The sequence below is a fragment of the Saccostrea cucullata genome, unplaced genomic scaffold, assembly GCF_032062105.1.
Source record: "Saccostrea cucullata isolate Sc308-1 unplaced genomic scaffold, CSIRO_AGI_Scuc_v1 ctg1872, whole genome shotgun sequence".
Lineage (NCBI taxonomy): Eukaryota > Metazoa > Mollusca > Bivalvia > Ostreida > Ostreidae > Saccostrea > Saccostrea cuccullata.
The window spans coordinates 15,001-26,989 of record NW_026918550.1 but is presented as its reverse complement, the minus strand read 5'-3'; the positions used below and the strand labels follow the sequence as shown (position 1 = coordinate 26,989).

Here is an 11,989-nt window from a genome sequence, read left to right as displayed (position 1 = left end):
TTGTTGTTTCTGATAAATACTGATAATTACTGTTGCCTTTTACTGTTGAGTCTGATAAATACTGATAAATACTGTTGAGGTACTGTCGATGCTGAGATTTACTGATAATTACTGTAGTCATTGTTTTTAACCTGGTAATTTGTTTAAAATAAAACAGAGGGCCATAAAAACCTTCAATTATTACTTTCTTTTACTTGAATTATCATGACAAAATTTTCATATTTCTTTAAATGTTCTGCTTGTGACAAAATTACATGACTGTATGTATGTATGCTGATCTCAATTTCTACATTATGTTTGTGAAAATTTTGACAATAATCAAATGAATTATTAATAGAATGAATATATAGAAATAGAATTAATAAAAAAAAAAATTAACTGCACAAAAAAAAATGGAATTTTACTTTTGCATAAGATCTTATTGAAAAATAAACTGTAAATAAAAAGAAAATTATGCTATCTTAAAAAAGATCCATCGCCGCCTTTCCCGACTCCAAGAAAATTATGTAGGGAGATCTATGATCTTTTTTCAGTATTAAGAGAAAAGTTCTTAATGGATGGAAAAAAAAATCGGGATAAAAAAAGTTTCCTGCAGGTTAGAAAAGTTGGATTTGTTCCGTTTTCACTAGGTCAACTGGTCGAGTTTGGACAACATTTTGTTTTTGAAGGCTTTTTTTCTTGAAAACAATTATATTTATCTTGTTAAATGTTCAGTTTTCTGGTCTCTTTTTGTCGAAATATTTGAAAATTTGCTCGAAAATTAGAAATTTTATCCCTTTTAAAAAGTAACTAAGAGGTGAAAACAGGTTTGAATATGTTCAATCTGTGGGCACTGATTTTAATTAATAATTTATTTATTCATTCATTTATTTGAATGTTATGTAGACGTTTGTAGATCGTCCAAGAATTAAACTCCTCCACATGTACATATGTACAAGTACACACTGTATGCATGTGCAACCGGCATATGGGGCGAGCTGATTAAAAATTAGAGGTTAAGAATCCCTAGTGCAAAGGTACATGTGTTTAGTTTGTCTCTTAAAATTTAAATACAAAATCATTTTTTATTTAATCAGTTTTGAAATCTCATTAATTTTTTTAAATTTTATTTTATGGAATGGGAAATAAGAACTGAAATGAGACTTAATTTAATATGTTACTATTAGTGTATGATCAAATTGATCGATTTTAATTTTGCATGGTAAAAAGTTGAAAGGAAAACACATTTAAATTGATTTCAATTGATCAGAAATCGGTGATCGACCTGTGATTTGGCTGTATTGTGTACATGTCTTCAGCCCCGGGGTAGAACGGGGTACAACTTGTATATTCCATGCAAATTGTAGTGGTCAGCGTAACAATGGACACTAATTACCTATTGTTCTTCGTCTGGGGCTACCGGTGTTATCAATAAACAAACTACCTACACTGTACATGTACTCGCTACTTTGGAACAATCTTAAAGTTTATGGTCGCACGAAAAAAAAATTCCGTAATATTGAATTTGATGACGAATAAAATTGATAGAAAAAATATTTAGAATAGAACACTTTGGTACTATAATAAAAAAAAAAAGAAGATATATACATGTACATGTACATCATGTACGTTGTACAGACTTATTCTAATTATTATTTCAATTCTCAAAGATCTATCTTTCTTCAGTATTTAATTTCATTTTTTAGTTTTACGCATATTTCTTCAATCAATCAATCAATCATTTATCTGAATCTTTTTACCATTTTACATTAGTATACATAGACCACAAAAACATATAAAATGTAGGTGATTTTATACATAACAGTAGGTCTAAAGGGCATGCGTGAATAAGAAACTAAACAAAAAAAAATTTTAGGTTGCTATAAATGCGAAGTAAGGGAATTTAGGCCGGGAAGTATATTTTGTTTATCAGATAAAAGAATATCCCGGGGGAGGTGGTCACATGTATTTTCAATTCTGAAGGTTTGGGGCCGGTAAATACGTAGACGAGAAATTGACTTCACTTTTTAATAAAAAAAAAAAAAAGTGTGCAAAATTAATATACAATCATATAGATATAAAGAGAAAGATTGTTTAGTGAAGCACTTTTTTGAAATAATATTAGCATTAATTGTTCACAATTCTGATACAGGGAAACTCCACTTCGCTTAATCCGAGAAAAAAACCTTAAATGTATGGATTTTGAATGTCAGAAACATGACGTTGTGTATCGCACTAATGAATAAATGTTATAATTACTTCAGTTCTGAATTTTGAATGGTTCATTGCAATTGGTTCTGTAAAATAATTTTATTCATGCATATAAAAAATTCGATAAGTATAATATCATAACTTGCATGACTTTTAAAACACACAACTAAAGAACAGACCTTGCCCTATCGGCTATCACTATTTCATCCCCTCCTTTTTGTGCTACAATCAAGTAAAATTATATGAATAAGCACCAAGTCTGTACTGTTCGTTTATACAAAGGTCTTGGACAAAAATGGAATTAAAAAAAATTATAATCTCTGCACAAATTCTAATTTTACAAAAACGCAAGCTGTAACGATGTCCCTAATGCAGAATGTACTAATAATTGACCCGATTCTAAGTAGAACTTTACACGTGGTTGACATGTATGTTCCAGAACAACAAGCACAAAGTTTGCATTAATGGAAAAAGTTAATTCAAGTTCTGATTTATTTTATTTTGTTTTTTAACTGACTGACCGCATATAACATGTTTAAGGAGTGGCGCATAATATTAGAAGCCATATGCTCATAGACTTAAAACTGTACAATGAAAAAAGAATTAGCCTAAAGAAAGACGTGTATTTCATTGACTGAAAATCACACTGCATAAGATTTATGTCATGTAGTGTACAATACTTAAGCCTTAACAAATAATTTAAGAGAGAGAGAGAGAAAGCTAGAAAGCAACACAATGATATAAAATTCTCAGGGGGGACATCGGAGAACTATCTAGAGCGCACTGTCTACATAAATGTATATATAAAAAAAATAATTAAAGATGCTTCAATTTAATTATTTAACCCTGTCACATTCTTCTATAAAATAACAAAGTGTACGCTTCAAGACTAGATTTTATGACAAATATCTAATACTGTCTTGTTAAAATGAGAGCTTAATTTAAAAGTAAATGGAAAAGGGGGGGGGGAGTTTTCAACTTAATGTGCTCATGCATTTTCAGTTCTCCACACGGCAAAATAAATTAATATTTACAACTTGACTGTATTGAAGTATTAAAGATGCCCACAAAAAGCTTTTGATGACAGTACACATACATGTGAGAAGAAATATGAGATGATATTTTTTTAACCTTTATGAACAAAAATTAAACTTTTTAAAAAAGTACTTGGGAAGAAAAACCACTGCAAATACAACAGAATAATTTTCCTCAGATAATGTCATCTACGTGTAAGGAGAAATTTAAAGAAAAAACATAAACATGTATGATAGCTTATGTTAACATTATGGTCTAAAAATAATTATAATGAAATTAATAGCTGAATAAAGAAAACAAATTAATAGAACGTGACTTCTTTATTTAGAATAATTTATTTTGTAATTGACTGTAATGAATTTTTTAAAATACTTTTTTTTAAAAAAACAAATAATCATTTCTCATCCTATTTTAATCCATTCCCAGGTTAAAAACAATGACCACAGTAATTATCAGTAAATCTCAGCATCGACAGTACCTCAACAGTAATTATCAGTAATTCTCAGCAGCGACAGTACCTCAACAGTATTTATCAGTATTTATCAGACTCCACAGTAAAGACGACAGTAATTATCAGTATTTATCAGCAACAACAAAAATTATCAGCAACAACAGTAATAATAACAGTAAATATCAGTAATTATCAGCAAGAACAGCACCGTATCAGTAATTATCAAACATTATCAGTAAAATTTGGGATTCTCAGCACTTTTTTCGTCCAGTAGTGCTAGGACCTGTAAAAGTACTTCTCTATATAATTCGTTATATCCATATTTGTAACTTTGTAATATTTATATAGTTGGGGATCCAAGAAGACTTCACTATATCCGTGAATTCACAATATCAGTGTTTGTACTAAACAAGTTTTACTGCAGTTACATGTATGTGGAAGCCAAATAGGAGTAAAAGATGTATTATTGTATGTCATCTTCATTATTTTGTTCAATCCATACAAATGTTTCTTTGAATATTGGAAACTAAAATCAGTAGAAAGTTAGAAATTAAAATTTATAAAATGCAGCATATCTAAACAGAATTTTTGTTGTTTAAAAAAAAACCTTTTCAGATGAGCAAGGCTGTAATAGTTATACTAATATTCAGAATCAAATAACAGCTAAGTACTTGAGGCAAGGATGGGGTGAGGGTTAAAGAAGGGGTTACATCACTTGAAAATTTAGAGAAGAATTATAGAGCTCAGATTTTTCTCAAGAATCACAGGGCAAATTTTAACCAAACTTGGCAGGGCTAAGACCCCTTACAAGGTGTGATAACAAAGAAAAGAGAAAAATAGGGAGCCACTGGGTCAGAAAAGCTGAAACTTACGTTGAAGCATCCAGGGGTTGAGTGTAGATTCTAAATTGTTTAAATCATGCCCCCCTCCCCCCTAAGAATAGACCTAAACCACAATAGGTATTACAAGTAGGAAAATCTGGTGTAGAACAGAATGACCAGTTACTCTGGTGAGTGTTATGGACCATGGTCTTCTTGTAATCATGATCATAGAGAAAACGAACCTTAGCTACTCTCTTCCATAAGAAAAAATTGCTTTATGGAATGCTTATTTTCATTAACAAAGTTCAAATTTTAAATTATAATTTTTCCAGATTGATGAATGAACCACATGCATTATGTCAGAGGAATCTAGCTGGAGCACCTATTTAGCAGCTAGGACACATGGATGTACCTGTACAGTTGATACAGATAATCTCAACGGCACATTTCTAAATGATGGCCAAAAGAATCTAATAAAGACACTGTCAGTTTAAAACTTTTTGAAAGAAATCCAGACCAGAAACAAAGGATATTGATTTTTAAGCTCCTGCAAATGTAAAAGGGGTTTTATTGAAACCAAGACCAGGATACACCAAGGATATTTAATATTACACCCCTTCAACATAAAATTTTGAATTTTAGTTTGCCTATCTAGTCAAGATTATGGATTTTTTGACATTTGATATACTTTACAATGTGATGTTGACATTTTTTTTCAAGATTTCTTCACTGTAAACTATGTATTTCAGCAAAAAGTACATTTACAGATGATTTTTCAAAAATTGCTTTAACAATACAATTGAAATATTTAGATCATGTCTCATAAATGGTTAATCACAGTTACAACAGAAACCAAATATTTGTTTTTGAAAAGTTAGATACAAAAAAAATGTTGTGTCTTTCAGTATTTTAGCTAATGGCCACTCATACAGTTTTCTTCATACAAGCTAATCACATTGACTAAATTGTATAGGCAAATACAATATTTTTGGAGATGTTGTCATGGTAACCAGATACAAATCACAAAAGCATATTAAAACAAGATGTGTTTGTGAAACACTATGCCCCTGGTGGCAACAAAGTTCAAAAAATCTATTTTTAGCATATTGGTCACAGTCAAGGTCACAAGGTCATTGACCATGGTGTCATTTGATAGAACTTAATCAGTGGAGTATGCATCTCAAATATGAAGTCCCTATCTCCTATGGTTCAAAAGTTATGGCAAAAAGTGTAAAAAGCTATTTTTAGCATATAGGTCACAGTCAAGGTCACAAGATCATTGACCTTGTCGTCGTTTGATAGGACTTTGTTAGTGGAGTATGCATACCAAATATGAAGTCCCTATCTCCTATGGTTAAAAAGTTATGACAAACAGTGGAAAAAGCTATTTTTAGCATATAGGTCACAGTCAAGGTCACAAGGTCATTGACCTTGATGTCATTTGAAAGGACTTTATTAGTGGAGTATGCATACCAAATATGAAGTCTCTATCTCTTATTGTTCAAAAGTTATGGCCAAGGTTAAAGTTGACAACAGACAGGCAGTCAAACAGACAAACAGATAAACAGACAAACAGACAGGACAAAAACAATATACGCCCGGGATCTATCGATCCGGGTGCATAAAAAATATATTTTCCTGTATTTACAATAAACTGTGAAAATAATATATGTATGTTAGTCAATAATTATTTTGTATTTTATGGGGATTTTGTAAAGTCAATTTATTTTAAAAAGCATTTCAAGAATAATTTGTTACCATAGTTACAAAAATTTTTGAGAAATCCACTGGTTTTATCTAATATTTGCAAGGTTTAGGAGAACATTTTCTATCTTATATTATCAATTTTTTTGTGCTTGTGGTATTTTTTCCACAACATACTCTGAAAATGATGTTTTTTGGTATTTTCTTGAAAAATGAATTTTTGTGATATTACGTTGCTATGGTTACAGAATATTTTTGAAAAACCCATGGGTTTTGTTTTGTTTTATTAGAATTAGGATTGTGATCTTTCTATTTCATGCTCTCAGTTTTCTTTAACATGTGGGATTTTTTCTATCTATGCTCTTAAAAATGGTTATTACCTATTGTGAAAAATGAATTTTTGTGACATTTTGTTGCCATGGTAACAGAATATTATTTAAAAACCCATGGGTTTTATTTAATTTTATTGAAATAAAGAAAGTGCTCTTTCTATTCCACATTATCAGATTTCTTTAACATGTGGGATTTTTTCTTACTATGCTCCTAAAAACGGTTATTATTCTGAAAAATGAATTTTTGTGACATTTCGTTGCCATGGTAACAGACTATTTTTAAAAAACCCATGGGTTTTATTTAATTTTATTAAAATTAAGAATGTGCTCTTTCTATCCCATGTTATCAGATTTCTTCAACATGCGGGCTTTTATCTGAATATGCTTCTAAAATATGTTGGATTTGAAGAAATATTGTGAAAAGTAAATTTTATGAATTGACCTATGTTTAATTGAAATTCAGCACCTTTAATGAATCCTATATCATTTTATCCTTATGGTAATCATTTATCATTTTATATGTACTTCTCAGGAAAAATAAAATTATTTAAAAATCATTATGGTACTTTCATAAAAAAAAGCTCTGTTCCTGTGTTCAATAATAGCTAAATTCACATTTTCTTCAATTTTTTGCTTGGTTGCCATGTGCATTTACATGGTGATTTGTTTCCATGGCAACAAAGGCTGGCCAAAAAAATTATGTTGTACAATGATGTTCCCTTGGTCTATGAAGCAACATATTAAAATTTTGTAAAGATCTGAAATGGTCATGAATCACCCCCTGCCTGGTTCTTATAAATAGCTGTACTTATTGTGTGAAAACAACAATAGTGAAACTCTTCATTTTTATACCATATATAACTTACATTAACTTTAGTGTAATGTCAACTTTGGGCAAAACCTTCCGTACAGGTATTTTTAAGGGACTGTCTCAAAATATTGTACGCTTACTACAGGATTATATAGGAAAGTGCCAATTTTTAGCACTCTAAAGCAAATTCTACAAATACTACACTAGAGTTTTTGTTCAAACTATAATATGTGATGAATAATACTATATTGTACGTTATGTGTGAGGAAAACAAAATTCTACTGTCTTGTTACATGTACCAGAGGGGGCATCTCAAAAATCCAAAAATTAACGAATTTTCCTATTTTTATCGAGTGCTACAAACTATGACGGGCACAAAAGTATTTTATGAAAATATGATAAGAATAATGGAGATATTCTCAAATGTCTATGTTTTAAATTTCAAGAGCATATGTTTATTATCTTTTATTTAATAATATTTTAATACCCCTTTCTTTAAGAGTTTCAGTTTATCATAACGTCAAAATCAAACTATTACGATGTCAACCTAATCATCAGTTGCAAAATCAGTTACAATTTCAATGATATAAGATTGTTATTACATTTTTAGCTCACCTCAACGAAGTTGGGGGAGCTTATGTAATACCCTCGGCGTCGGTGTCCCAGATTAAGGTTAAGTTTTTTGGAGCAGTTTTCTTTTTAAGTACTTCTATGTCCTATATTGATTAGACATGCATGGAAGATGGTTCTAGTGTGTTTCATTGTACCAGTCAAAGTCTCAGATGCTGCAATTTCAGCAAAGGAATGACCAGGTTAATGTTTTTGGAGCAGGTAAACATTTTTGGTGTAGTTAGCTCACCTGAGCCGAAGGCTCAAGTGAGCTTTTCTGATCACATTTTGTCCGTCGTCCGTCCGTCTGTCCGTCTAGCTGTCCGTCTGTCTGTCTCTCCGTCTGTCCGTCTGTAAACTTTTCACATTTTCGACTTCTTCTCAAGAACCACTGGGCCAATTTTGACCAAACTTGGTACAAAGCATCCTTGGGTGAAGGGAAATTTAAATTGTTAAAATGAAGGGACATATCCCCTCGCAAGGGGAGATAATCAAGAAAAGACAAAAATAGGGTTGGGTCATTAAAAAATCTTCTTCTCAAGAACCACTGGGCCAGTAAAGCTGAAACTTATGTGGAAGCATCCTGGGGTAGTGTAGATTCTAAATTGTTCAAATCATGACCCCCGGGGGAAGGGCGGGGCCACAATGGGGACTCAAATTTTTATATAGAAATATATAGGAAAAATCTTTGAAAATCTTCTTCTCAAGAACCACTGGGCCAGAAAAGCTGAAACTTATGTGGAAGCACCCTGGGGTAGTGTAGATACTAAATTGTTCAAATCATGACTCCCGGGGGAAGGGCGGGGCCACAATGAGGTATCAAAGTTTTACATAGAAATATATAGGAAAAATCTTTGAAAATCTTCTTCTCAAGAACCACTGGGCCAGAAAAGCTGAAACTTATGTGGAAGCATCCTGGTATAATGTAGATTCTAAATTGTTCAAATCATGACCCCCGGGGGAAGGGCGGGGCCACAATGGGGAATCAAAGTTTTATATAGAAATATATAGGAAAATCTTTGAAAATCTTCTTCTCAAGAACCACTGGGCCAGAAAAGCTGAAACTTATGTGGAATCATCTTGGTATAATGTAGATTATAAATTGTTCACATCATGACCCCCGGGGGAAGGGCGGGGCCACAATGGGGAATCAAAGTTTTACATAGAAATATATATTGGAAAAATCTTTGAAAATCTTCTTCTCAAGAACCAATGGGCCAGAAAAGCTGAAACTTATGTGGAAGCACCCTGGGGTAGTGTAAATTCTAAATTATACAAATCATGACCCCTGGGGGAAGGGCGGGGCCACAATGGGGTATCAAAGTTTTACATAGAAATATATAGGAAAAATCTTTGAAAATCTTCTTCTCAAGAACCCCTGGGCCAGAAAAGCTGAAACTTATGTGCAAGCATCCTGGTATAATGTAGATTCTAAATTGTTCACATCATGACCCCCGGGAGAAGGGCGGGGCCACAATGGGGAATCAAAGTTTTACATAGAAATATATATTGGAAAAATCGTTGAAAATCTTCTTCTCAAGAACCACTGGGCCAGAAAAGCTGAAACTTATGTGGAAGCATCCTGGTTTAATGTAGATTCTAAATTGTTAAAATAATGACCCCTGGGGGAAGGGTGGGGCTACAATGGGGAATCAAAGTTTTTTATAGAAATATATAGGAAAAATCTTTGAAAATCTTCTTCTCAAGAACCACTGGGCCAGTAAAGCTGAAACTTATGTGGAAGCACCCTGGGGTAGTGTAGATTCTAAATTGTTCAAATCATGACCCCCAGGGGAAGGGCGGGGCCACAATGGGGTATCAAAGTTTTACATAGAAATATATAGGAAAAATCATTGAAAATCTTCTTCTCAAGAACCACTGGGCCAGAAAAGCTGAAACTTATGTGGAAGCATCCTGGTATAATGTAGATTCTAAATTGTTCAAATAATGACCCCCGGGTGAAGGGCGGGTCACAATTTGGAATCAAAGTTTTACATAGAAATACAGTAAAATTTGTCTAATCCGGACTCTGAGTACTCCGGATTTTTGTCCATTCCGTCTATAAATTTTAGTCCCATGCACTTCTTGAACAAATTCATTAGAGAAAATTCTGTGTAGTCCGGATACTGTCTATTCTGTATTCCGAACGGTCATTCTGGTCCCAACTGCTCATAATTAACGATAATTATATCCTCTAATCCGGCCACACATAATTACCTGAGTTACTTCAAAGCAATTAACACCTTTCGTGGTGGATGTGCTAATCTGTGTTTACATTAGCATTATTAGTGCCATGAGACGAACTGAAATTTGGCGGTGACACAGCCCGCTTGAAAAAAAAAAAATGACTAAATTACAGTTTTAAAAAAAAACACGTTTAAATGGTTTTAACTCATTTCACCAAATATAAATACAAAATATATAGATACGCGATTTACAAATCAAAATATAAATCGGGATCGAAAATCGAACGCATTTCAAAATGGCGCCATAACCCTGTGAAGAAGACGTAATTTTTTTTACATGAAAATTAAAAGTTCTATCCAATGATTATCAAATCGTAAATAAATGTGTTATGGTTATACATTGAATGGACTCTGAATTGCGAAACTGGTCCGATTGATATATTTTATTATAATGCGTTTGTGTAGATTTTGATTTAGGCAACATATTTCACTCTGACTTTCAAACTTCGTGAACTAAAAGAAAAATACAGTAAGTCATGTAAGACTATTTTATTTATAATTTCTAGACTCCAAAATATTGATTGATTTTATCATTTAATAATAATTTACTATGTACATGTTGTGCTTGTAAATAAAACCACGAAATTTCATAATTAATATTTTCCTGCATTTTTCCTGCACTCCGGATTCTGTCTAAACCGGCCGAATTTTATGGAACCGGTGATGGCCGGTTTGGACAAATTATACTGTATATAGGAAAAATCTTTGAAAATCTTCTTCTCAAGAACCACTGGGCCAGAAAAAGTGAAGCTTATATATATAGAAGCATTCTAGGGTAGTGTAAATTCTAAAATATAGGAATCATGACCCCCGGGGGAAGGGCGGTGCCATTATAGGGAATCAAAGTTTTACATAGAAATATATAGGCAAAATCTTTGAAAATCTTCTTCTCAGGAACCACTGGGCCAAAAAAGCTGAAACATATGTGCCCATGAAAGGATCATGGGTTAGTGTAGATTTCAAAATGTCTAAATTATGATCAGTGGGGTAGGGTGGGGATGCATTATGTATAACAAGGGGGAAATCTGGTAAAGAACAGAATGGTCAAAGCTTCTCAGGTGAGCGATGTGGCCCATGGGCCTCTTGTTTTTGGTGTAGGTTTCATACCACAAGATTGAATTTCTTTATCTTAGCTTTACTTTAACAATCTTCAATCCAATTTTATTTGAACAACCAATGATATTGACTAGTACCGGTATTACTGTATTATCCATTTCCTCCATTTGTTTACCGCACCCTATCGTAAGTCGATCGTACTTGTAATAGTAGAATCATGGTTGAAGTTTAGATGCAATCACTATACTGCAGAAAAACGCTCTGACAATGGCAAATGGAAAGAATAATATTTAAATTTATGAAACCCTTCATAGGTCTTTGATTGACTGAAAATAAATTAGCTTGATATTGAGCATGAACATTTCTGACGATGTCTGGTCAATTCCAACCCTGTTTCATTCGGACCAAGACATAAGGCTCTATACTGTATTTGTGTTAAGACTATTTTTTATTTTATTATTATGTTACCGGAGTCACTCACATGACCTATCTTCAGATCTTTTGAAATTGTTTTTCTTGTTCGACGCCATTAAAGCCTTTCAGGCTTTTGATTTTTATTAGGCTGCGTCTTCGTTTCATTTATTAAAAAAAATATAATGAGCAATTACATTTGCACTAAAAATATTTTAGCATTTTTCTCTTTTCTTAGATCCATAAAATATTCATGATTTAGCACTTCTCAAAAGCCCAGTGGGGGTATTTTGTCCCGTTTGGACAGTTCTTGTTACATTTTG

The 11,989-nt window shown here is 32.5% G+C and overlaps 1 protein-coding gene across 1 annotated transcript in view; it reads left to right on the top strand.

Moving 5' to 3' along the window:
- LOC134267681 (nephrin-like) overlaps positions 1 to 11,989 on the top strand; it is a 128,338-nt gene that overhangs the window by 107,990 nt on the left and 8,359 nt on the right. The window lies entirely within an intron of this gene.